The sequence below is a fragment of the Balaenoptera acutorostrata genome, chromosome 5, assembly GCF_949987535.1.
Source record: "Balaenoptera acutorostrata chromosome 5, mBalAcu1.1, whole genome shotgun sequence".
NCBI lineage: Eukaryota > Metazoa > Chordata > Mammalia > Artiodactyla > Balaenopteridae > Balaenoptera > Balaenoptera acutorostrata.
Genome location: NC_080068.1, coordinates 80,932,756 through 80,960,243, shown reverse-complemented (window position 1 = coordinate 80,960,243; position 27,488 = coordinate 80,932,756). Strand labels below are relative to the sequence as shown.

The following is a 27,488-nucleotide window of genomic DNA, read 5'->3' as shown; positions in this document are numbered from 1 at the left end:
ATGAAAGCCTGGTGTTCAGAGTCACGGGTCAACTCAATTCTGTTTACCAAACTCCCAGAGACTTTCAGAAATCACTTTACTGGAGTTTCAATGGTGAGAAAACTAGTTACACAGAAGGACCTGCTGAGAGGGCAGCTGGAAAGTGTTCTGAGCAATTACAGATCAACAGCTTTTCTTCCTATTTCATCTTCAGAATCACAGCAGATTCAACATTTGGAGGAGAAAAATAAGAGAACTCATGGAAAATCACCAGTGAGTAAGTGAGAATGTCTCCAAGTTCTACTGTGTGTGTAGCTGTCACACCTGCCTCCATGCCAATTACTAGCAAAACTCCACTCTGAACCAATACCATGTAGGAAAGATAAGAGGGTTGTATTATTTACTAGCACCAGAAACTTTTGCTTTTAACACACTTATTTTATCAACCCATCTTAACATCTTTGCCCTGTGATTTTTTTCAATAACATCACTCCTTTAGTTTTCAACTGACAGTGAAGATCTCTGATGTGTGGGGTAGACATTAGTGCTGCTCACCAATATTTCCAGGCTCCTCTTTCCAGGCTGTAAGGATACTGTTCTTCTCTGTACTCTTGTGGTTAGTCCTGGCCAGGTGATTTGGCATGGCCAATGAAATGTGTGCAGCAGATGTGAAGTGTGTCACTTCCTGCCAGAGTTTTTAACAGTACTTGATAGAATCTCCAACTCTGCTTCTTTCCCTATCTGCACTGATCAGGGGGCATGTGTTGACGTAAAATTGCCATAAGAGCTGGAATGCTGAGCTAAGACATGGAAAACAGCCCTGTAGAGAGTCACCTAAACCACAGCAGGCATACTGTGAGCAAGAAATAAACTCCTTTTGTGCATAGCCACTGAGATTTCCAGGTTGCTCGTTTACTGCCTATTGCAACATGTATCCGTTGTGTTTGTCTTGGGCTAAGAGGAGCAGAAAACTACACTGCAGTGGCCTAAACAAATAAGTCTATTTAGCTCACATCATAAGGAGACCCAAGGAGGCAATGCAGGACTGGTAGGGTGGACCAGTGATCTCTTCCATGACCCAGTCTCCTTCCATCTTCTTACTCCTCCATCTCTGGTTGTGGCATTAGTCCTCATGGTATCATATGGTTCCTGCATCATGTCCATGTTGAGAGCAGGAAGAAGAGGCATGGCTTTGTCTTTCACTTTGGGAAAGGAAGTCCTCCTTGGAGATTTTTGCCATTGTCTCATTGGCTAGAAATGCATGCTAAGGCCAACACTAGCACGGGGAGATATGGGAAGATGTTTCAGCTTTGGACTCTCCAAAGTGGAGGAAGATAAGGGAAAGGAGGTTTGGAAGGTAGCCAGTCCATAGTTTCTGTTACTATGTGATTATGAAGAAGATAGGACCTTTTCAAGTAGTACTTAAATACAGTTTCTTTGTTTATTTGTTTTGTTTTGTTTTTTATGCATTATAGAATGACTACCACATCTATTCTCTCTGTTTTTTTTTTTTTTTTTGGCTGTGCCGTGCAGCTTGTGGGATCTTAGTTCCCTGGCCAGGGATTGAACCTGTGCCCTCAGCAGTGAAAGCACAGAGTCCTAACCACTGGACTACCAGGGAATTCCCCATTCTCTTTTTTTCCCCTTTTTTTATTGAAAAATAATTGACATATAACATTGGGTACATTTAAGGTGTGCAATGTGTTGATTTAATACATTTGTACTGCAATATGATTATCACCATAGCATTAGCTAACCCCTCTATTAAATCACATAATTCTCATTTTTTGTGTGTGTGCAGGGAAAACAATTAAGATCTTGTCTCTTAGTAGCTTTGAAGTTTATAATACAGTATGGCTGACTATAATCACTATGTTGTGCATTGGATCTCCAGAACCTATTTACCTACTAGTTGCAAGTTTTTACCCTTAAGCAACATCTCCCCAGTTTCCCAACCCCCAGCATCTGGTAACCACCATTCTACTGTTTCTACAAGTTTGGCTTTTTTACAGTCCACATAAAAGTGAGATCATACAGTATTTGTCTTTCTTTGTCTGACTTATGTCACTTAGCATAATTCCCTCAATGTCCATCCACGTTGTCCCAAACTGCAGGTTTTCTTCTTTCTCGTGGCTGAATATTCCATTGTATATATACCACTCATCTGTTGACAGACACTTAAGTTGTTTCCATATCTTGGCTATTGTGAATATTGCTGCAATAAACATGGGAGTACAAACATGCAAATAATTTTTAAAGACCTATTAGCTCACAAAACCAAATTTCAAATACAGCATTAAGAAGAACATTTATATAATAATACATTTTATGTTATAGCAAAATATATACATATCTCTCACTTTTGTATGGCTCACTCTGTCCCTGTATCAGGGACAATATCACAGAATCACAGATTTCCCCAAAAAGATTAGCAGAAGAATTGAGCCTGTCTACCAAACCACTAATCCCAGTCTTCATCAGCTAACTCTTTAATATCCCTGAGCCTTCAGACACACATCACCCAATTTCCATGTAAGCCCAAAGCATGGTCAGGTCACAAAATGGGGGATACTTATTTATTCATTCCACAGACATTTACTGAGACCTGCTCTGGAATAGGCAACTTACTATGCATGATATCTACAATTACGATAAGTGAGACACCAACTCCACTTTCCAGGAACTCAGACCTGGAAAAATCTAGACAAATCAACAAGTATCTACAGTGCAATGAGAGCAATGACAGTATTACTTATATAGTTATACCTCTAAGGGGGAAATACTCAGAGTGCAGAGAGAATGGGAGAAGATTGGAGGATGTGGTATTTGAACTGTGTATTGAAGGTTTGAATAGGAATTTTCCAGGAAAAAGAGTTGGGAAAGAGATGATTCCACAATGAGAGGAAAGAAACATCCATAGTATTTAGTCCCAGAATCGCAGAACTTGAAGATTCTCCAAGCTTTATGCGTTTTGTCAACCCTCATTTTATTTATTTATTTATTTTTTTAAACGTTTCTTTTAATTAATTAATTAATTTTATATTTATTTTTGGCTGTGTTGGGTCTTCGTTTCTGTGCGAGGGTTTTCTCCAGTTGCGGCGAGCGGGGGCCACTCTTCATCGCGGTGCGCGGGCCTCTCACTATCGCGGCCTCTCTTGTTGCGGAGCCCAGGCTCCAGACGCGCAGGCTCAGTAGTTGTGGCTCATGGGCCCAGTTGCTCCGCGGCACATGGGATCTTCCCAGACCAGGGCTCGAACCCGTGTGCCCTGCACTGGCAGGCGGATTCTCAACCACTGCGCCACCAGGGAAGCCCTCAACCCTCATTTTATACATTTTTTTAAAATATTGCAGCAATATCATGGCACAACTATATATCCCTGTAATCAGTAGATTTTCCCCCCAATAAATTACACAAAGAGGGACTTCCCTGGTGGTGCAGTGGTTAAGAATCCGCCTGCCAATGCAGGGGACACGGGTTCAATCCCTGGTCCGGGAAGATCCCGCATGCTGCATTTACTGAAGCCCACGCGCCTAGAGCCTGTGCTCTGTAACAAGAGACTCCACTGCAATGAGAAGCCCCCGCACCACAAGGAAGAGTAGCCCCTGCTCGCCACAACTAGAGAAAGCCCACGCACAGCAATGAAGACCCAATGCAGGGTAAGAAGAGAGTCAACCTTCACTTGTAAGATACACTGAGTTCAAAAGTCTGCCCTCTCAGGCCTGCAGCTATGATTAGGAAAGCCAAATGTGCTATTTCTTTTATATGTGATCCCATAAAATAGAATTTAAAAGTACTGACTTTTTTCACCAGGGCTGAGGGAGACTTTTGTGAGAGCATATGATATTATTGAAAACAGTGGGATTTGGTAGTCCTTTTGTGCCTCAATTTAAAAAGATCCCTCAAGCAGCTGAACTTGTATATCAGACCTCCCTTCTATTCCCTCTATCACTCTGGATACTAGACACTGGAATATAGGGGAAAAAAACCTACAGAATACAACTTACCAGATCTTCTAGTTACATCCAATTAAATCATGAATGGGTAAAAATGGGCCTTTTCCTCACTGTAACTGTGTACATTTTATTCATTTGCACCAAGTATGATAGTCTTGGCTTCAGGCCCTTTAGATGAGGGAAAGTTCTGAATAAGACAAGTGTCCAGTAAGTTCCACGAAAATGTAAACCATGTTCTCTTTGCCTTTGTACTCTTCTGTAACTAATGTCTTGCACGTACCAGCTGCATCATAAAAATTGATTGGCTGGTTGGTTGAATGAGTTCATAAATGAGAAGAGAAGCTGTGGAGTTTAAGATAAAATAGCAGAATGTCATTTATTCCAGTGATTTGTACTGTTGCAAAATCTTATAGAAATTACTCATAAACAAAGGAAAAATAGCTCTATGTAACAACAGCAACACTTATTAAGTGCTTTGCATATACTAACTCATTTAGTCTTCCCAACACCCCCATGGGAGTATCCTTGATGATGACTGAGGTCAATCAACCCAAATCACATGTCTGAGAACAAGGGAACTTTGAATTCCCCAAAGGAAAATTAGGGCTCTGAATAATAGATGATTGGGTGGAAGCCAAAAAGTGCCTACCACACTCACAGAAAAAGTAATATCACCAAGACTGAGCCCACATCTTCTGTTTCAGACTAATGAGCCCTCACAATGCCCTGCAATACAGCCCCCAGAACAAAAACATATATGATGAGTCACTAATACATTCATGTTTTTCTCATTCATACAATAAATATTTCATTCATTCAACTAACATTTACTGAGCAGGATTATTATTTCTTTCTTGACATGGATGCAGAAGCTATGTCCCAAAGACGTATCTTACTAAGTTTACTAAGAGGCTTTTAGAAGAAATTCTTCAATATGCTGGAAACCTCATCTTTTCTCCATGCAATACTTTGAAGTGATCCACTTTCAGCTCAGAGGTGTGCGGGACATAATGTTTACAAATGTGGGACTGATATTTGTGAAAGATATTATTAGGGAAAGATCACCACAACTAGGGAGTCATAATCGGTTCATATATTGGGCTACATTCAGCTTAGGTGGTAAGAACCTCCCAAAGTCTCCCCCCAAAATGAAGCAACTTCACAGACAGACTTCCTCTTAGTATCCCATGCAAAGCAGCCCTTCCTGTGAACCCCTATGTGCTCTTTCAACTTACCATACCATCTGCAGAGGAGGGTCCAAGCTTCAAGCCAAGAGCACAAAGAAGAGGTCCAATGCCTTCTCTCTCCTCTTCTATTTTTTTAAATTGAAATGTAGTTGATGTACAATGTTGTACAATGTTATGTTAGTTTCAGGTATACTACCCAGTGATTTGACTTTTACACATAATATGAAATGATCACTATGATAAGCCAGTAATCATCTGCCCCACACAAAGTTATTACAATATTATTGAGCATATTTCTTATGCTGTATATTACTTCCCTGTGGCTTATTTAAAAGACGACAAATAACAAGTGTTGGCAAGGACGTGGAGAAAAGGGAACCTTTGTACACTGCTGATAGGATTATAAATGAGTGCAACTGCTATGGAAAACAGTATGAAGGTTCCTCAAAAACTTAAAAAAAGAACTACTATTTGATCCAGCAATTCCACTTCTAGGTTTTTAACCAAAGAAAACAAAAAACACAAATTCGAAAAGATATATGCACCCCAGTGTTCACTGCAGCATTATTTACAATAGCCAAGATATGGAAGCAACTCAAGCACCCATAAATAGATGAATAAATTAAAAAGATGTAGTATATGTATATATAATGGAATATTACTCAGCCATAAAAAATTGAAATCTTGCCATTTGTGACAACATGGATGGGTCTAGAGGGTATTATACAAAGTGAAATAAATCAGACAGAGAAAGACAAATACCATATGACCTCACTTATATGTGGAATATAAAAAACAAAACAAACAGACTCATAGATACAGAGAAGAAATGGGTGGTTACCAGAAGGGGGGCAGTGGAAGGATGAGCAGATTAGGTGAAGGGGATTAAGAAATACAAATTTCCAGTCTCCTCTTCTTTATACACCTTTTTAAATTCTATTTCCAGGTAAAGAAAAGTGCAGCAGGACAAGAATAAATGAAAATGGAATAAACAGCATGTTAAAGAAGCCTCACTGCTCTCTTTTATTTTTAGCCCCTGTTCCTTCAATAATTATCCATCACGTGCCTAACATGTGACAGGTCCTGTTCTGCACAGTGAACAAAATACACACGCAAATGTCTGCCCCTGTGAAACCTATGTTCTAGTGGACTTTCTGTTCCAGTAATATTCAAAGAAAACTGGCTGGAGCACAGAAAATAATTGAAATGCTTTATTAAGTTTTTTCAAATTGTCAAGAATGAGTCTTCAGTCTCAAAATGTCATGAACAGGACTCTCCCCACCCACAAACTCACCACCACCAGTACCGTAATAGTATTCGAAGAGAACAGAAACATTGCGTCATAAATGCTGATGTGAAGATATGCCTTGAATGTCAGGAATTTCAAACTTAGGTGAAGGAAAAATTGGGAAAGTGTAGGCTTTTCAGTTAACACTATACCAACTCAAGAATTAGGTTAAAATAGTCCAAAGTCAGCAAGTCAGACCTGAAGTGTTTTAGAGGAGAAAGAGGTGGAGTCAGAGAGCCCATAGAAAAGAAAACAGATTGTTGAATTACATCATGTAAAAATAACATTTGATGAATTAGATTTCAGGGAAGTCTTGGCTCACTGTCTGTTCATGGTCCCTGACAGCCTCTGTCTAGATATGGAGAGCTGGTCAAATGTCCAGAGCCTGTCAGAATCTTATTCTTATTCTGAACAGATGCCTTATTGTGCAGGGTAATTTAGCGTTATCAATGAAGGAATTAACCAAATGACTCATGGAATTCGTAACAAGCCCAGGAGTGCTCACCTGTAACACCTACGAACCAGGCCTCAGGTTGGGGTACGGGCTTGCTAATGACCACATGTTATTAATCTCAAGGGACACATTTCCCTGATTTTAGACCTGGAAGATAAAGGCTCTTTAATTTCTGTGAAACCATAGGCAAAAGTCTCCTGTGATTCATTAAACATGGGCTTGAAGTAACAGCAGCAATTCAGTAATGCAACATCCATCGGCTGAGAAGTTATTGTCATTTGAATAGAGTGAATATGCAATGCAGTAAGTTCAGGTGTAGTAACCAACTAAATAGAAGTTGTTAGGTGTTTTTTTTCCAATAAGTTTCAAAAAAGTAAGAAGGGGAAGAAATCTAACGTTTACTTACTGACACCCATCTGACAGGTACCTTCTCACATTTAATCTGTACAGAAATCCTGAGTTTGATAGTATTCTATCCATTTTGTAGATAAGGAAACTGAGACCTAGAACAGTAAGGTAACTTGAGTAACTTGCCCCTGGCCACACGTTCAAAAAGGTAGTGAAACCAAGATAGGAAAGCAAGTCTTAGCTTTCCAGGTGCTTACACTTCTGCATAAAACTACTCAGCACCATGAAGGTTTCCAGCGGGTGCAGCTATAATCCCTACCTTTGATGGATTTATAGTTCTGTTAAGGAGATGAAACACATAGATACAGAAACTAAAGAACAAAATAATAGAACACATCAGCAAAAAAAGTGCAATAATGCCTTGTGCATATATAGGCTTTATAGTTTCCAAGATGCGTTCATTTGTGTTTTCTTCATCATCAAAAAGCTCCTGACATATATTTCAAGCAAGGAGTATTCCCATGTCTTTGCTTAGGATTTCGTATTTGAAAGAAATTGGAAGTTATCCTCACCCTTGCAAAAATTTAATCTTTACTAAAATATATTGTACATTCTGAAAACACTGGCCTAGACCATTAGGTCCCACATAAGTTTAGGAGGCAGAGCACCCAAGAGCCATAGACCTCTTTGAGGAGGGTTATGAGATATTGTTCCATAAATCCAAAATACCAAAAATAAAATAGTGTGATACGTTGAATATCATATTATGCTGGTATAAATGAGTGATAGCCAGGGCCAAAGGTTTAAAGAGAATGTGTAGGAGGCAGCGGAGAGACTTAACATTGAGAATGAATCTTCCAGTGCTTTTGGTTGACATTTCTTCAAACAACGTAAAAGCATCTTCCTCAATAGTGGATTATCTTGATTCACTTCATGGAACTCCCAAGGGGAGTGCTGAGAACCTGCAAGGAGGTGGTCCAGGAATTCTGACCCAAATTAAACCTCCAGATGAATGATGCTTATTCATTTGCGAGGCTGTAACAACACAGTTTATATTCAACTTGGTTGATCAGTGACCCTTTTAGGGACATACTTTCATTTAGAGAAGTGGACTCGAGGTATATTGAATGACAATTACCTATAGGTTCAATACCAGGTGCTTTACCTTACATATACAAAATGCTGAAGGACATATTGTTATCTTCATTTTTAGATGAAGAAAGTGATATCTCCAGAGTCCAAAGCCACACACAGTCACACACAGTCCTCTTTACATGATGATAGCAGTTTTGCTGATCTCATAGAATTACCTTAAGGATCAAATGAGATAACAGAAAAAAAGAACTTTGAAAATTTTAAACTTTCACCTAAGTTTACTGTATCATCATCACTGTAATCATAACGATCACCAACATCACCATTAGATGCCATCAACAATGCATCACTTTTTAAGTCATTAAAGAAACTGTCATTTGATAACAAATATTAGCATCAAAATTATTTTACTTGACTTGCAGATAACTTTCTTTTTTTTTGAATTTTTGAATTTTATTTAATTTATTTTTTTATAGAGCAGATTCTTATTAGTTATCCATTTTATACATATTAGTGTATACATGTCAATCCCAATCTCCCAATTCATCACACCACCACCCCTCCCCCTGCCACTTTCCCCCCATGGTGTCCATACGTTTGTTCTCTACATCTGTGTCTCTATTTCTGAGCTGTAAACCGGTTCATCTGTACCATTTTTCTAGGCTCCACATACATGCATTAATATATGATATTTGTTTTTTTCTTTCTGACTTACTTCACTCTGTATGACAGTCTCCAGATAACTTTCATCAAGATAGTTTTTATAATAAAAAAAGCATATCTCATCAGAGACTGAACAATATGATTTAATTTAGCCTGAAAAAGAGAAAAATAAAGATCCAATAACTATTCAATTTATATTTATGTTCACTTTAGTTATATAAGCAATCTAACAAGAAAGCAAGAACAGTGAGAAACAGAGGAAGAAATATGCATAACGCAACCACACTAAGGCAATCATTGTCAACATTTTAGTGTAAGTGCTTTCTAGTTTTTTAATATTCATATTCTATATAACTATATTCAGTGTATGTATAAATATAGATCCTGTTTTTAATTCACAAACATTATATCATAATCATTTTAAGGGGTTGTTACATGATCTTTATAACGTTTATTTAAAACAGCTTCATTATAGGCCACACTTATTATTTAACAAACATTATTGGTAAATTCTAACTTTTCATAGTTACTTATGATTCTGTGATTTAACAAGATTACTTTATGTATGTCTTCTATCTTTTTGATATTTTTAGGAGACACTAGCAAAACTTTGTACAAGAATAATTTGTGGTTCCAGATTCATCCCAACAGACATTTTTGCCAAAAGTCTATATTAGTATATAGTGTCACCAACAATCATTAGGAATGCTGGTTTCAACAAACATTTGTTACAATTGTTATATTATTATTTAAACTTTTTCTTTTACTAATTAATAAGAGGAAAATAATGCCTCTTTATTCTAAAATACATTTCTTTGCTATTAGTGAAAGTAAACATTTTTCTGTATGCTTATTAGTTGTATTTGCTCCTTTTTTAAAATTGAGATATAATTGACATTAATATTGTGTAAGTTTAAAGTGTACAACATGCTAATTTGATACACTTACATATTGCAATATGACTACCACATTAGCCTTAACTAACACCTCAAATCACGTTTAACAATTATCATTTCTTCTCTGTGGTGAGACTATTTTGTGAATATTCCCATCAAATCCTTTACCCATTGATCCATCCCATTCTTAGTGATATTTCCTTAACAATTTATACAAGCTCTTTTTCTAAAGATGGTATTTTCCTCACCATAAACACTTACTAATGTTTTCCTCCTTTTCATGCTTGCCTTTTGGCTTTGATTGCTTTAATGTTTAATATTTTAGTTCTACATTTATGTAAATCTCTTTATTCCAATGTGATTTTTTCTTTCTTTTTTTTTTTTTTTTTTTTGGTGCGGGGTGGGGCGTGGGCATTTCTAAACTTAGAAATTTAGGCCCTCTGTAGAGGTTTAATAAATATTCCTTTCTGTTTTCTTCAAAATCTTGTAAAGTATAATTTTAAAATCTAACTCCTTGATCTAGTACAGCTCACAGTTCAGTGATGCCGGTCTCTCTCAGGTCTCATCACTTTCTGCCTTAGGCTCTTCTCCGAAGTTTCTTTACACTCTTCTTACTCTGCCCAACCCCTAAATGTTGGTACTTCTCAGAGATCTGCCCTGACCCTCTTCTCTTTGTCCTGTGCATATTACTGCTCCCTGGACAGTCTTACCTACACCCGTTAACTTCAGTTACTCCCAGCACGGCTTTGACCTCCACATCCCTATCTCCAGACCCAACTGTCTATGTCAAAAATGCAGAGGTCATCCTTGAGTCCTTCCTCCTTCACATCCTTGACAACCAGATTCAATGGATTCTGCCTCTAATTTAGCTCCTCTCCCTCTGCCTTCATCTGGACAGCTGCAATTGCCTCCTTACCGGTCTTCTTGCCTCCGTTCTCATCCCTTCCAACAGCTCTGGGTGATCTCGTTATCAACAGGCTGCAACCTCCCTGTCCAAAGTTATCTGCTTATCAGCAGGCCAATAAACAATTACAGACCAGGAGTTACAATGAAGTCATGCAGAGAAGGTCCAGAGAGAGGGGTACCTAACCAAGACTGAGATGAGGGGGTCAAAAAGGAGAAAGAGTTGATGGTAACTGTGAACAAAAAGTCAAAAGGAAGGAAAGCAAGGAATTCTTCCCAGAGGAAGCTATGGAGATAGATTCTAGTATCGAACGTGTCTTGAGGGCCTGACTCTGCCAGGCATTTTACCTATAATTACCCATTTAGTCTTCTCAGCAATGTGTTGAAGTAGGTACTGTTATTAACCCCATCTTGTAGATGAGAAACTCCAGCAACAGGATAGCAAAGAATATGCCTTCAGTCACAGTGCTAGGGAATGGAAGAGCCAGACACACTAATCCCCAGGTCCATGCTCTTAGCCATTATGCAAAATTGCCTCTTTGGGGGTAGAGGGGCTATGGGGTGGGGAGAGGGAGAAAGAGAGCTTTAGAGATTGAAGATTGACAAAGATATGACATTGGGTATCCTGGTTAGGTAAGCCATTAGTCCCAGTCAGGAATCCTGGGTAATGACTCTACCTTATTGTGTTCACTTTGGAAGGGTGATTAATACTTAAGCGTCTCAGTTTCAGCATTTGAAAAAATTGAGTTCTTTACGCTTTCTCTTCTAGTCAAAACTACTACACCTTAGAGTATTACTAAAATTAAGTGTTATCAGAACCACTAGCATGCGTATCAAGGGATAAGAGAAACTCATCATCTCTACAAACATTTCAAATATTGCTCCATTTCAGAATGGGTGGAGGAAGCTTAGTTTCCAGAGCCCTTGAGCTCTGCAATTCTTAGAATCTTATGCAATGTCATTCAGGTCTGGAGTCTGCTTTCCTTCTTCCCCCAGCTTTTAGACCCACTGAAGAACTTCTCAAAGCTTGTGAACCTCATTGTCAAATACTCTATCCATCTTAAAAAGCAGCTTTGGGGAGTATAGTACAGGTTCCTAAAAACAGGAGCAGGCATCTTCAAGAAATGATCTTTCTAACTGGCATCTTTACCTGCCACCTTAGTTCATCCAGTTTAAGGCTTGGGTCTGGACCTTACTGAAAACAAAAATGGTGCCAATGAATTATTCTGGGGGCGAAATGTAGATGACCTCTGCCTCCAATGGTGTCAATTTAATTCAATTTGTTTCCCAAGCATTAATCTTGCTTTGTTTCATTGAAAGAAAATTTTGTTGAGGAACTTTGTGTCAGTGACAAAGTTAATCAAAGGGTGTAAGGATTTCTTTTCCTTCTTTAAGAAGGTATCTTTTAACTAAACTTACACTCGGCCACCTACACTGTTTCTATAGTAATCCATTATTAACCAGGGTCTCCTAAATCCAAAAAATAAGAAGCCTATACTATCAGCCTAGGAAACATTGAAAATTCTCATATTATATGTGAAGCCATATTTTTTCTTGTTTCCTTGCCTTAGTAATTTAAAGCAATTGCTCAGTGACTCAGTGCTTCTCCTTCTAAATGTGTTTGTTGGAAAGAACTTCAATATATGCTGTGGCTCAGAATAATATATCAACATTTGAGAAGGAAATTACAGATTTGGCAAATTCTCCTCCCATTTTGGGAATCCATGTGTAGATCTATGGAATGTTACTATAACCTATCCCTGTATCCTCTTAGACTTTTGTTTTCTATTGATAGCTATATACAAAAGAGGCCAAAGCAATTTGCAGAAAGGTGGTATCAATAATCTAAAAAGAAAATGTCATAGAAGAATTAAATGGCAGCTGAAAATTAGCTGCATTGTGTAATGGATCAGTATGAATTACAAAAGCAAAATAACTCTGAGCATTTGGACAAGAAGTTAAAAACGTAAGAGATGGGAGCATAATTTTTCACCCTAAAACCATTATATAACTCACTTCTTAAACTGTAAGGGAAAATACAACTAACAAGTGTTCATGAAATTAGCCTGTCTTACAAAATAGGATAATATACAAAGAGGCAGGAAATCAGCCTTTGGAAATCTGTTTATCATTACGTATATTCAAAATATTTTACAAAGTACACTCAGCTCCAATGCCCCAACCTGTCCTAAGACCAAGAAGGTAGAAAGTATCTTTTCAAAATTTGATTGATTGGTGATGGCAGCCTGTGGAGCTGGGTTGAAAAAGAATTGTGAGGCTAAACCAGAACTCAACAGGAAAGACTGCCAGGACCGATTAGTGGTGTCTACCATGGATGTTTAGGGTTGGGGGAAGGGTGGTAGAAAGCATGCTAAATATTTGTCCATCTTAAATCTCAAGGCATGTTTGTGGAACATGGATGAAATGTGTGAACATTCTTGTGCATGTCTCTTACTATATACATCAGTGAGCTCCCACTAGTTTGTAGAGAATGCAAATATTCAACTTCACAAGATAATACAAAATTGCTCTTCAAAGTGGCTATACTAGTTCACACTTCCTCTAACAATGAGGACTCTCCAACGTGGAGAAATTTTCCCAAAGTCCTATAGCTATAAGTGATGGAGGCAGATTTGGATACAGGCATATTGTCTCCAGAAAATTTTCTGTTTACAACGGCATTAACTGCCGAGGGATACATGGTGAGCTCACAAGACCCAAGGAAGAGAAGGGGGTTTGGGATAAAATTCAACATATGACAGAACTCCCAGTAAAGTTCTAGTGGCAATAGACAGAACGATTTTGACCAAAATTGAGGTTTCTGTTTGGAGCTTATCACATAAAGAACAAGAATTCTGGATTTGAGAGATAACATTGAGCTTGGCATCCAGTTAGAGCTGAATGAGTCCAGCTTCAGAGAACGAATTGTACACTTTGCACATTAACTACCAGTTTCCACCTTAAAGATTATAAAGGGAACTTCACACGCTTCAGTATTTTCTGGGTAGGTTGAAGTTAATAGTCCTCAGAAGGGAAAGGTAAAGCATATTTCCAGAGTCCTATTCTAGGAGGACATTTCTCATCCATGGGTAGAGAGTTGTCCTCCATTTGGGGACATACTGGTTGGTTTTGGTGTAGTGATGAATGACATCTTTTAAGATGTATTAGAAATGGTTTTCAGCTATGTCTGCAGTAAGCAAGTGAGGTGAGAACATCTAAAAATGCTTTAATTTAAAATATATTAATAACAGACAAAAACATGGGAAGGTGGTAGGTTAAATTAATTGCCTCTCATTTATACCTTATATTTATAAATACCAACCTCTATGTATTTAAGCTGAATTAAGACTTTAAAATCTCTTGGCTTTGGGAGAAAAATAAAAGCAAACTTTTTCCAAGCCACACAGAACACTCAAGCTTTTATAAGTTGCTCCTTTTGCGTTTCTTTGATTTTTTAATATTGTAACATAGGATATAAAGCTTAAAGAATTAGAAACAGACCTCAGGTATGTTCACTTCTCAAACATATCACTTGAATCTCAAATTTAAAATGAGTCCTAGGTTTTGAAATGAAATTGCCAAACTCTTTCTTAATCTCAACCCTAAGGCAACTTTTTTTTTAAATATATATTTTTAATTTACCTATTTTATTTATATTTATTTTTGGCTGCGTTGGGTCTTTGTTGCTGCATGTGGGCTTTCTCTAGTTGCGGTGAGCAAGGGTTACTCTTCGTTGTGGTGCGTGGGCTTCTCCTGGCGGTGGCTTCTCTTGTTGCGGAGCATGGGCTCTAGGTGCATGGGCTTCAGTAGTTGTGGCACGCAAGCTCAGTAGTTGTGGCTCGTGGGCTCTAGAGCGCAGGCTCAGTAGTTGTGACGCACGGGTTTAGTCGCTCTGTGGCATGTGGGATCTTCCCTGATCAGGGCTCGAACCTGTGTCCCCTACACTGGCAAGCGGATTCTTAACCACTGCGCCACCAGGGAAGCCCTAAAGCAACTTTTTTTTTTTCAACATCTTTATTGGAGTATGATTGCTCTACAGTGGTGTGTTAGCTTCTGCTGTATAACAAAGTGAATCAGCCAAACATATACACATATCCCCATATCCCCTCCCTCTTGCATCTCCCTCCCACCATCCCTATCCCACCCCTCTAGGTGGTCACAAAGCACCGAGCTGATCTCCCTGTGCTATGCAGCTGCTTCCCACCAGCCATCCATTCTACATTTCGTAGTGTATATATGTCCATGCCACTCTCTTACCTCGTCCCAGCCCACCCCTCCCCCTCCTTGTGTCCTCAAGTCCACTCTCCACGTCTGTGTCTTTATTCCTGTCCTGTCCCTAGGTTCTTCAGAAACTTTTTTTTTTTTTAGATTCCATATATATGTGTTAGCATATGGTATTTGTTTTTCTCTCTCTGACTTACCTCACTCTGTATGACAGAATCTAGGTCCATCCACCTCACTACAAATAACTCAATTTTGTTTCTTTTTATGGCTGAGTAATATTCCATTATATATATGTGCCACATCTTCTTTATCCATTCATCTGTCGATGGACACTTAGGTTGCTTCCATGTCCTGGCTATTGTAAATAGTGCTGCAATGAGCATTGTGGTACATGACTCTTTTTGAATTATTGTTTTCTCAGGGTATATGCCCCATAGTTGGATTTCTGGGTCGTATGGTAGTTCTATTTTTTAGTTTTTCAGGGAACCTCCATACTGTTCTCCATAGTGGCTGTATCAATTTACATTCCCACCAACAGTGCAAGAGGGTTCCCTTTTCTCCACACCCTCTCCAGCATTTACTGTTTATAGACTTTTTGATGGTGGCCATTCTGACTGGTTTGAGGTGATACCTCATTGCAGTTTTGATTTACATTTCTCTAATGATTAGTGATTTTGAGCATCCTTTCATGTGTTTGTTGGCAATCTGTATATCTTCTTTGGAGAAATGTCTATTTAGGTCTTCTGCCCATTTTTGGATTGGGTTGTTTGTTTTTTTGATATTGAGCTGCATGAGCTTGTATATTTTGGAGATTAATCCTTTGTCAGTTGCTTCATTTGCAGATATTTTCTCCTGTTCTGAGGGTTGTCTTTTCGTCTTGTTTATGGTTTCCTTTGCTGTGCAAAAACCTTGCAACTTTTTAAAATCTGTTATCTCACTGAATTTCTTCCATTTCATTTTTTTGATCTTTGGTGAAATTAAACTTTACATTAAATTTGATTTTTATGAAATATTCTAAAATTCTAACCTCTTGCATAGTTTCTATTTTTATTTATTATAAATAGGATGACTATTTTCCCCTAAAGTTATTAAACACTGAATATAAATTTTTAGATTACAAAAATAACAAAATTATCTTAATAATTCCTCCTTAAAAGGTAATATCAGACTGAAGGCTACTATTTAAACATCTATTTCAAAAGAAGCATCTGTAATTTTGCTGACTTTTATGGGATCACATTCCCTTCATATTCAGCCAGTAACATAATGTTTGGTCCAAGGTTACATTTGTTTTGCTTTAAATGGCATCATGTGGTTTCATCTCATTTTAACCCAGCATCAACAACTTTTATAGCCCCATGACACCTCCTTATACTCTTAGAGTTCGTGTGTGTGTGTGTGAAAGTGTGTGTGGATGAATGGGTATAAGCCATCTCTTTCAGATTCAAGTTACTGTTGAAGGCAAGGTCATTACTCACAGGTCCAAGTAACTAACAAGGCCCAAAATGTGCAAGCAAGGATGCAAGCAGGCTGTTGTGAAGCGGGTCCTTCATCTCAGGCTGCCTAATGCCCACTTCCCATTGTCAGTCATTACAACTTGGTCCCTTCCTCTCAGTCTGCCTTTGCACAGATTGATCTGCCCCCACTCCTCTGAGACTACAGTTCAGTTTGTTTTTGGTTTCCTACAATAGCATAGATAGGTTCTGTTAAAGTGCTTTAGTCAGTTACTGTGAAGAATTTTCCTCACATTCCCTTCACCACTGCCCCCAATTTATTAGCCACGCAATATCTCCTTATCTGTTATGAAATAATAAATAAATAAAATAATGTGAAGAAATCCCAAGCAAATTCAAAGTATAGACCCATTCAACAGTTTTGATTCCTATTCCAGTGGCGTTTCACTTCCAAGCCAGTAATAAATGAGATAAGGCGCCCATCTGGAATGTGGTCATTTATCACCCATTAGGTAAAACCTCTACTGCAACTGTTATCACGAAAGGTTTCAGTAATGAGGAGAACGTGCAATTCTGTCCAGCCTCTCTTTCTAAACTTACTGGGAGCCCTGTGCTATGATTCTGAGCCATAAGGGTTGCTTACCTAGTAACAAAAAAACCCCAAAAACCCAAAAAACCACACTCTGAAATGTGTAAACGATTCTTTAAACTGGGCACAAAGCCCGGGAACGAAGCTTCTCTGACCTGTTATAACTAACGTTACCACCATTACCTCTTCCCTTCAATTATTCAGGCTTCCTCCATGCCGGGACTGGATTCCTGCTGACAGTAATGTGGCGCACATTCATTAATCATTTTCTTGTCATTGTATTCTGGCAGGGGGGAAGGGAGTGATGCTCGCTACCAAAAATACAATGCCTTCTCTCTCTGATAAATAGGAGAAAACTCTGTAATGAACATGTTATCTTGTCATGGGTAATTCCATCTTCAATTGTCTTGAGAAGAAGCATATAATATTGGTGCTGTGTATCTATATATCATAGGCATACAATACTGAAAATGTAAATAGATACTAAATTAAAATAAGTGCTTTTAAAAATAGCTATGCAAACATAAACTCTTAGCTATGTTAATAATTTCTGAGTCATGGAACACTGAATTTTTTAAGCAATAAATATTTGATGCATGAAGGCTGACATTTAAGTTTTTATTATTTATATACATGAAAAAGACTCATTCGTGTGTGTATGTGTTTGAGTGCATACAGAAACATTTTTATCTCCCTACCTTTGTTTACATTTATTTGCAAAACCTATCATGCTGGATCACAGCTTTCAAAGATTTCTAGATTGCTAGAAGATTGTCATTGCACACAAATCCAACATAATAATATCATAAAGTCTAACATTTTTTAAAGATGGAATCACTGTTAAGATCCATAAGTCCCATGTATTCATTTTATAAATGAGGAGGTTGAAGTTCAGAAGATTATTATTCAAGAGGCTGGAAGTCCTTGCTGACCCACGTTCCCAGCTTGGATTTTTTCCTAACCCTGTGTTCATCCATGCTCCCATTCTGGCTTAATGTGAAGTCTCAAGCAAGGACGGGAGATGTTCAGTGCTCCCTGATCATCCGTTCAAACCTTGCTCTACTATAGTTTGAGTTTAATGAAAGACTGTCATCCCATTTTTCAGTTGAGAAGGCAGAGTTAGAAAACTTGAGCTAATTAGTTAGAGGCAGACTAGTCAGTCAGAGTTAGGCAGAGAGGGGATCAGTATCCAGGCTGCCTGGCATCTAACAACCAAAAGTGAACAGTATTACTATTATCAGGTGCCTGATATTCAGCTCCATTTCTCTTCTTTTATTCAGAAAAATATATATATATATATGTTTCTTTTTTTAGTGTATCTGTAGAAATGGCTGTGTTTGTCTTTATACAGGTATAACTTAAGGGCTGAAAGGGCACTGGCAATGCATGAGTCTGAACACACCACTTGGATTATTCTCCCAGATGTCCTGCCAGTGGTCTCCCTGGAGGTCTCTGGGAGTCGTTCTGGGGGTGTATGCTTAGTAGAAAGATGGTTCTAGAATCACTCCAGTTAACTTTTAGTTTCATCCATACCATCTTTCACCTCTACAAAATGATAGAGTAAACGCAAACAACACTTACGGTTTTCAACATACTGGCCTGTGGATGAAAAGCATCAGCTAGTCAATTTAGTTGATATGCATAGTGAGAACGGCTTGAGAGAGGTCAGCCCCCGCCCACTGTGTCATACAGCAAAGTCAAGTGGAAAAGAAGAGACAACCACCCATTATTTAAAAGGCACCATCTGTTTTGCAAGTTGTTTTCTTCCTTTTGTCCGTCTTTCATCCACACTTCCTTTCATGTTTCATCTTTTATGATTTTTCTTTTCCTGTACACAGTATTGTCTTTCACAAAACAGAGAAACCGAAATCGATTTCTTCTATAAATTAACTGTTACATTGCCCTAACGAATAATTTCCCATTGATGAAATGAACCACAGACTGACAAGCATGGGAATATAGGATACATGGATCTGGGTTTGAGTCCTAATTCTGCCCCAAATAAGAAGAAGCTGGGTTACTTTGGGTAAGTCACTTAACCTCTCTGAGCCTATTTCTTCACTTGTAAAATTGATATCATCAACCAGAGTAATTGCAAGATACAAAAAAGAGGCTACATGTGACAGTGCTTACTAAATTAAGTTCTATATAAATGTTATTTTTAATAGTATCAGATTTTAATTAGTTTCTAATCTTGTTTCATATGCAAGGTAAAAATCAATGACTATTGCTATAGATTGCATTATAAGATTTTTATATTCAAGTTTTTGCCAACAATATAACTTGAGATAGGAAATTCTGGCCACAGTAACTTGAGAAATGATTTTATCATTTGATCCCTTAACCAAATGTTAATGAAATAAATCACTGTAGCATGTAACTCAATTCACATCTCTGCTGATTGGTTTGACACAGAGCTGCCATTAGTCTGGAAAGAAGATCTGCTTGCAGAATTGAAGTGAAGATGGGGCCCAAGTGTAAACGGCATTTATAAAGTTTATCTGCCATCAAAACCTATCTAAACTTCAACTAAAATTTATAGCATTCTTGGTTACACCATCTCATCAGCACTCCAAGCCACCTTGGGTATTCTTATCTTTGTGTGTTTTATCTGATTGGCTGAAGCAGAAAGAGAAATTATGTTCTACTTCCTGCTGTCCTATCTTTCTGAGCTAAAAGTATCTGGCCCCAGGGTGTCACCATAAGTGAGCCCAGACATTTGTCAAAAACATTGGAGTGCCTTTACTGCGTAAAGGTATCCTCAAGAGTTTTTCCAGAGCTCATCTTCAAGAAGTTTACAATCTTCTGATAAAGAATACTTTGGAAGAGCAGCATATCAACCAAAGTAAATGGCAGTGCACACTTCTAAGGTCACAACAGGTGCAAAGTCAAACACCACTGAAATGCAGATTACAAATTCAGAAGTAATAGCGATATTTTAAAAGGTGGGTTAAGGGATGTGGTGATGGGGAAGATAAAGTTTGTGAAGAAGAAGAAAGACAGCACTTAGAATATTGTCACATCAAATAAAGTTCCCAAATTGTTTTTCATAACTTTCAAGGACTCCTCTCTGCCCTCACAATAAAGCTCAAACCCCTAACAAAAGCACGATTCATTGGCAAAGTAGTTATGGAATACTACTCTGAGCCAGGTAATGGGGAGACCATAACAAACACAAACTTCTGAGTCTGATTTTCTACACCTTGCCCACATCTTGCTCTATATAAGAACTCAGTACATCTATAAAGTTCCCCAACAGTCCCCTAATATTTCTGCTTCCTTGCCTTTGCTCTTCAAAGAATGACCTTCTCTTTCCTTTGAAATCCTTCTCATCTTTCAAGGCTTAGCTCAAAGGCACTGCCTTCATAAACCTTGGCTAATAAAACTTTTGGGGCCAACTTCCAATGCACTTACTCTGTAGTAGCTGCTACAACAAAAATATGATAGACTGAGTGGCTTATAATCAATAGAAATTTATTTCTTATGGTTCCGGAGGCTGAGAAGTTCAAGATCAAAGTGCCAACAGATTCAGTATCTGGTGAAAGACCACTTCTTGGTTCATAGGTGGCCACCTTCTTGCGTGTCATCAGGTGGCAGAAGGGGCAAGAGAGCTCTCTGGGGCCTTTTTTATAAGGGCACTAATCTCATTCATGAGGGTTCTACCTTCATGACCTAATCACATCCCAAAGACCCCACTCCTAATGCCATCACATTGGGGGTTAGGTTTCAACATCTGAACATGGGGGAAACACATTCAGTCTGTAGCAACCCCTATGATTAACTAATTAATAATCAATTAATAAACAAATTCATTCATTGGGAAGCATGTCATAAATGGAAAGAAAGTACACCTTGGAGACATGTTCATTAGAGGATCCAACATTAAGCTATTCATACACACATAAAGGACCATCTCTCTCCCTGCCCTGGTCCTCCTAAGGAGATGATATCACAGGTTTGCTTCTAGTGGCAGCTGAGTCAGTAAGGCCAGCACCCACAGCACTGCTAACAATTGAGGTAGAAGAATAAGGAAAGTGAAGACAAAATGATGAGACTTCAATTCTGTTCAAAATCTAGTTGTGAAGCCAGATATGTAAAAGAAATAGTTCTCACTGATAAACAGATATAATTCCTGAAAGACTTTGCACATGGCAATTTTACTACAGTGTATACTACTTCTTAAAACTGGCACCAAGAGGAAGACCTCAGTCAATGATAAACAGTGAGGCAAATGTGTTTCCTTTTTCCTTTTGTGCCTAAGGGAGATCATGTCCTAAGGCCTTAGCTAATCATCAAAGTGAACTTGGACCCCAAGGAGAAAGCAACCCATTAAAAGGATATAACTGGCATTTGAGATTCAGATTTATTACACCTTTTCAATTTTCTCTTGAGAGAAATCTATTTAGAAATAATGAATAATTAAAATTAATATTAAAAAGCATATTTTTAAATCTTGTTGAAAGTCTTTCTCCATTTTTTTTCTTTTTTATTTCCTTGTAATTTATAATGAGCAGTATTCTGGGCACTAGGAATTGGGAGCCCATGGCATACTTCAAGCTCTTATTTTTCGCTAGAATTCCTCACAAGGGGTAGTTGGTAGGGTTTTCTTTACTCATTCTTTTTTAGTGTAATCTACAATTGTAGTGGGAAAAATGCCTACAAATATTGCTGATGGGTGAAAAACGGCACATTCTCTGGTAACATTGGTGAGAAGCCAAGTACTGAGTGAACGCTACTATTTGCAAAATGATTTCTGTGAAAGAGCCCAAAACTATGGTTACTGCTTTTCACTTTGCCCTGTTTGATGAGAAATTTCTTTTATAACAGGCAGGTTGTCTGCCAAGCTTGTAGCCTACTGACAAACTTCACTTTGCTTTTTCTTACAATTAATGCATTAGGCATGCTAAGTAGATCTCAGGTTCTATTCTATAATAGGAAGTGGGAAAGTTTGCAGAATCTTCAGGCAGGCTGGGATGGGAGAGAGTCTTTTGAGACCATGGCCTTTAACCTTGATGAGGAGTCTCTCTCCTCTGACTCCTTCGACCCCACAATTGCATTTCATCGGCAAACAGAGGTATCAGTCATGATTCTTAAGTAGTCAACCAAAAGAACCAACTGATTTAAGCAGGAAAGGGATGTATTAAGGACTCTAGGTAGCTTTTGACATTGCTTGGTGGATGGAGAACCAGGCTTGGAGGCTTTGTGGCCAAATATAATGTCCACTTTACTCAGGAGCATGGTCCCAACAGACTCCCAGTACAGCCGGCATTGACAGCACTGGTATGAGCCCTGGATGCACCTTCAGAGCCCCCTCCTCTCCTGGTTCTGGTAGCCACACATCTCTGGGGCTGCCTTCACACAATGGGTTCTTCTCAGTGCCTACTTCTCCTCGTCAGCACCTTCCAAATCTATAACTTATACATAAATGTCCGGTTAGCAGCACATAGATCCCATGCTTATGCCATAACTGCAAAGAAAGCTGGAAAAATTAGTTTCTGATATCTTCCATAGGGACTCTTAAAATAGAGAACTCCCCAAAGTAGCCACGTTCAAAGGCACCAGACTGCAAAAAAGAATGACAAAAGTCCACCCTTCCGGGCTTCCCTGGTGGCGCAGTGGTTGGGAGTCTGCCTGCTGGTGCGGGGGGCGCGGGTTCGGGCCCTGGTCTGGGGGGATCCCGCATGCCGCGGGGCGGCTGGGCCCGTGAGCCACAACTGCTGAGCCTGCGCGTCTGGAGCCTGTGCCCCGCAACGGGAGGGGCCGCGATAGTGAAAGGCCCGCGCACCGCGATGAAGAGCGGTCCCCGCACCGCGATGGGGAGTGGCCCCCGCTTGCCGCGGCTGGAGAAAGCCCTCGCACGAACCGAAGACCCAACACAGCCAAAAATAAATAAATAAATAAATAAAGTAGCTATACAATTAAAAAAAAAAAAAATTAAAAAAAAAAAAAAAAAAAAGTCCACCCTTCCTTGGTTTCTCAGCAGAGCTGGAATATCAGCCAACATTCTAGGTCAGGGGGAAGAAGAGGCTCGGGAGGGAATGATGTGTTTCTGTTCAACTCCTCTATTCCCACGGAACCCTTGACACTTATTCTTGACTTATTAGCTGAATGTCTTTGAGCAAATTACTCAACGTTTCTAGTCCAAGCCATCCGCCCGACTGAAGTCCCTCTGATTGCACTCATGCCCTCCAACAGCTCGTTTCCATGCCCAGTTGAGCTTTAACAACATAAATCTGACGATGTTATTTCTAGGTTAAGACACTCCAAAACTGCCTAAACACCTTATGGCAGCCTGCAAGACCCTATAGGATCTGGTCTCTGCCTAGATTCCCTTCAAGGCATCTAGGGGATCATCCTTCCCCTCATTAACTGTTACTCAACCCAACTGATTCTCTAACACAGAGAAGTTTGTTTTGACTCAGAGCCCTTGCCCTGTGGTTTTCCCTACCTGTAATATTCTATCTCCAAATCACTGCTTGGATGGATTCTTCTTATCTTTCAGGTCTCAGCTCAAATGCCACTTCCTCAGAGGGACTTTCCTGACCACCTTATTTAAATTGGACACCCTTCCCAAACTCTTTATACCATACCCTCTTTTCAAAATCATAGTTATTATCAATACCTAGATTATCTTATTTATCTATTCATCAAACTGTCTATTTTCTGTTTGCACTACTGAAAAATGAGGTTCATGTTCATCTTGGTATCCCCAGTGCTTAGAACCGTGCCAGATCCCTAAGCTTCTGGCTTAATTCCTTCTACACTCTTCTCATTCCAGACTTCTCTTCGCCCTACTTCCTTGCACCCTAATTGAGTTCCCTGTCATGTGTTTGAGCAGATGGGAACTCCCACTTCCCCTGAAGCAGATGGCATCCTTCATGGCTAGTGTAGGCAGGGTATCAGTAGTCTGGGAGTTGAGCACATGATCAGAGTGTACAGGGCTGTGAAGTTCGGAAGAAGTTGAGTGGGAGAATGGGGAAGAAGGAGATGTCAGACAGGCCGGAAGTCAGCTGGACAAAGATGCGACAAAGGTGGCTATGGACATAGGGTGGATAACAAGAGTCAAGAGTCAGTTGACTTGCTGTCTAGCAAGAGCCTGACCTCAGCTGTCATTTCTTCCTGGATTAGCACAGCAGAGAGAAGCAAACAAGGCCAGGCATAAAAACCGTATATCTCATCAAAGGTCTGTTTCTTAGAGACACAAAGACAGCAGAATTAACTAAAACATCCATATGCTTGGTAATGCTTGGTAATGCTTGTTAATACCGAGTCGCAAGAGCCAATGTAATCCAAATGGAAGAGGGGTCCATTTGGGCTTGAATTATCCCAGTGACATCTGAGCTCTCTGAGTTTTCTTAGCTTTAAAAGAAGGATGGCATATTTTTCCCTTCAAGTAAACCTCTGTTTTAATTGTCTCCTTTTAACATTTAGCTAAACTGACTCCACTTTAAGTATACCTGCAAATGAAAATGTCCTCACACAGAAGTGTGTCCTCAGACAGGCATCCACTGAGATCCCTATATCTTAGAACTTGACCTGAATGTTGTGATGAGTGATGAGTCAGGCAATAGTTTTCAGTCTTAACTACTTTCTTTTTAATTATTTGAAATATCTAGATAATCACTTGCTAATGGAGAACTAGCCATGGTGTTATAAATTGTGGTTTGTGGTTTATGATTGGCAATTGTGTTAACCCAACCCCATAAAGAAGTCCAAATCTCTTACTCTCTAATCAAAGAACTTACCAGGGCCCAGAACTATTGAATGGCAGGTGATGAGTGAGCAGGCAGGGAAGTGTTCAACCTCTTAGTTCTTCCACTCTACTCTTGGTCCTCCTGACTGAAAGTTTTCACCCTTGTCCCTCCAAACCATCCTTCCTCTCCCATTTAGTGTCAGATAAGTTTCTGGCTTCTCTCTCCCTCTCCCCAAGGACAGTAATATCTAATCATTCCCCACTTGGAGAGAAAAGGACCTTCAGGCAAGCTTCTTACTTGTCACTTACGTAGAAGACTTGTTTGAATCATTGTTTCTACTTTGATGTGAGGTGGTAGAGGGGGAAAGTCCCTCCTGGGTCAAGAGAGAAAAGGGGAGATAAATGCCCAGAAACAACCACATTATTGCTTGGATATATAACATTTACAAGGCTGCAAACAACAGAAACCACTTGAGGCATTTAGACAAACAAGGGGGACTTCGTTATAGAGGAAGTGTTTCTCTCCTCTTTCTATGGCAGGGAAAGACTGGGATGCAGGCAGACTTCAACTGTGACTTGGAGATTCAAGCTCTGTCTGGACCCATTTTCTACATCTTGCCTCTTGTCTACGTGTCTGCTGCATGCCTTTCCCTCTCTCTCACTCTTCTCTCTTGCTTTCCAGCTCTTTCTCTCCTTCTGGTGCTTACTGCAGTCCTCGACCTGTTACAGGTCCAGACACCCAAATTCCCAGGGAAAGGACTTTGACAAGCCCACCCTTGAACTGATCAAAAGGGGAGGTACTGATTTAGTGTTATATGAACACGGCAGCCAGAGCTAGCACTGCATCCATGTGAAAGTAGGTCACAGAGTGGGAGAGCAAGGAACCAAAGATGAGTGGCACACAACAAATATCTACCGTATAATTTACTTACAATGCATGGCAAATTGTCTTCCTAATTTGTGAGTGTCATGCCAGTTGCATAGTGTATTTCATCTCACTTGAGAACAAAGAGGAGCACTAGACCCTTGGAAATATTTGCAAACCTATCTATTAATACAGTAGAGATCACTCCGAAATCTGTATCAGCTACACTTAACTAAAGACGGGATCCTGCTTTTATTATTTCAATTGTGAGAAATTTCTTGGTGCTCTGTGTGGCTGCCCACAAGATTAAGTGCTTAATCTACATTTTTAACAGATGGAGAGCTCTCTGCACTTACTGTAATTCTCATGTCTTGAGCCACATGGAGTAAGGGGATTAGAAAATAACAGTGCATAAAGTAAATATCTATTGCTGCTCCTTTTTTTTTGAGTAAAATTTTAATGTTATTTTTTTCCTCCATCTGTCTTTCCTCAAGGTTCTTCTTCAATCAGTCTTGCTCTTCAAGTCTATATCCTTGGTGACATCACAGTACAAAAATGTAGTAGGTGCTCAATAAATTCTTGCTGAAATAAACCGTGTTTATCTAATAGGTGCAAAGTGTCACATGACTGATTTTGCCACTTCTCCACTGATGCAACAAGCAAATAGGCAAGAGATAGATGTTAACGTATTTATCAGTTTACATGAGAAGTCCTTTATGGATATTTCTGTGGTATTATTCATGATTGTCCTTGCAACTCTAGGCTGTGAAGGTATTTACTTTTTGCAGAATTAACTGTAGTGTGGTTCCCTTAGCAAAATACTAAAAATATTCTGTTCCACATATGGCTTTCTTGGTGTTAATATGTGCTGTTGCTAGATGCAACTACTTGTCTTTTATTTTGAATATATTCCAAGATCATTTGAAATGGTATGGGCAATTCATTCTAGAAACATGTATTAAGAACTTCCTCTGTGCTAAGTGCTGTGTAATTCCAAATAAAAAGCTCAAATAAATGGTTATGGTAAGAAAATGTTTTTGCTTTTCACTCCTAGTAGACATTCTACATCTTTCCAAAAACCTAACTATTAAGGTAGGCTGTGTAAATTTTAATTTATAGCTTCTTCACTATTCCTATTTCCAAATGATTCATATTTCCCTATTCTTTCCATAATCATAAGAGTTTTCAGAAATTGAAATCTGCTCCCATATCTCTTAGTTATTTTCTCTCATTTTAAAATAGATTCAACTAAGACTTACATGTGCTAGTGGTAAGTGGTTTTGTTGTTGTTGTTGTTGTTTTCCTGACTTCTTAAATCAAATTTTTACTGTTCCCTTCTGGTGGTAGAAGGAAAGAAATATTTTTAACAGAAAAAAATACTTTTAACTGAATATTTAAAAAATAGAGACTATTTTCTAGGAATAAGTTAACTGTTCTCTCTGTGTTTAGAGTTGTCTGCAAACCAGGTAGTGGAGCGTGGCTGCTATTAGGTGATTTTGGTCACTGTAATAACCAATACGGGGGGCTTCCCTGGTGGCACGGTGGTTAAGAATCTGCCTGCCAATGCAGGGGACACAGGTTCGAGCCCTGGTCCAGGAAGCCACAGGGACACAACTACTGAGCCTGTGCTCTAGAGCCCACGAGCCACAACTACTGAGCCCGCGTGCCACAACTACTGAAGCCTGCATGCCTAGAGCCCGTGCTCTGCAACAAGAGAAGCCACGGCAATGAGAAGCCCGCGCAGCACAACGAAGAGTAGCCCCCACTCACCGCAACTAGAGAGAGCCCATGCGCAGCAATGAAGACCCAACACAACCAAAAATAAATAAATAAAATAAATAAATGTATATAAAAAAAAACCAATACTGACAATGGACATGTAAAAAGCTTTCTTGA

General features: G+C 39.1%; 1 long non-coding RNA gene across 2 annotated transcripts; it reads left to right on the top strand.

Annotated features, from left to right (window-relative positions):
* On the top strand, positions 1 to 26,167 carry LOC114237259 (uncharacterized). 2 transcript variants are annotated; one of them, XR_003622954.1, is made up of 3 exons: positions 1 to 93; positions 194 to 256; positions 26,087 to 26,167. It is a non-coding gene; the product is annotated as an uncharacterized LOC114237259 (long non-coding RNA). The 2 variants fall into 2 exon arrangements; XR_003622953.1 differs by lacking the exon at positions 26,087 to 26,167 and adding an exon at positions 6,067 to 6,273.
* The last annotated feature ends 1,321 nt before the right edge of the window (positions 26,168 to 27,488 follow it).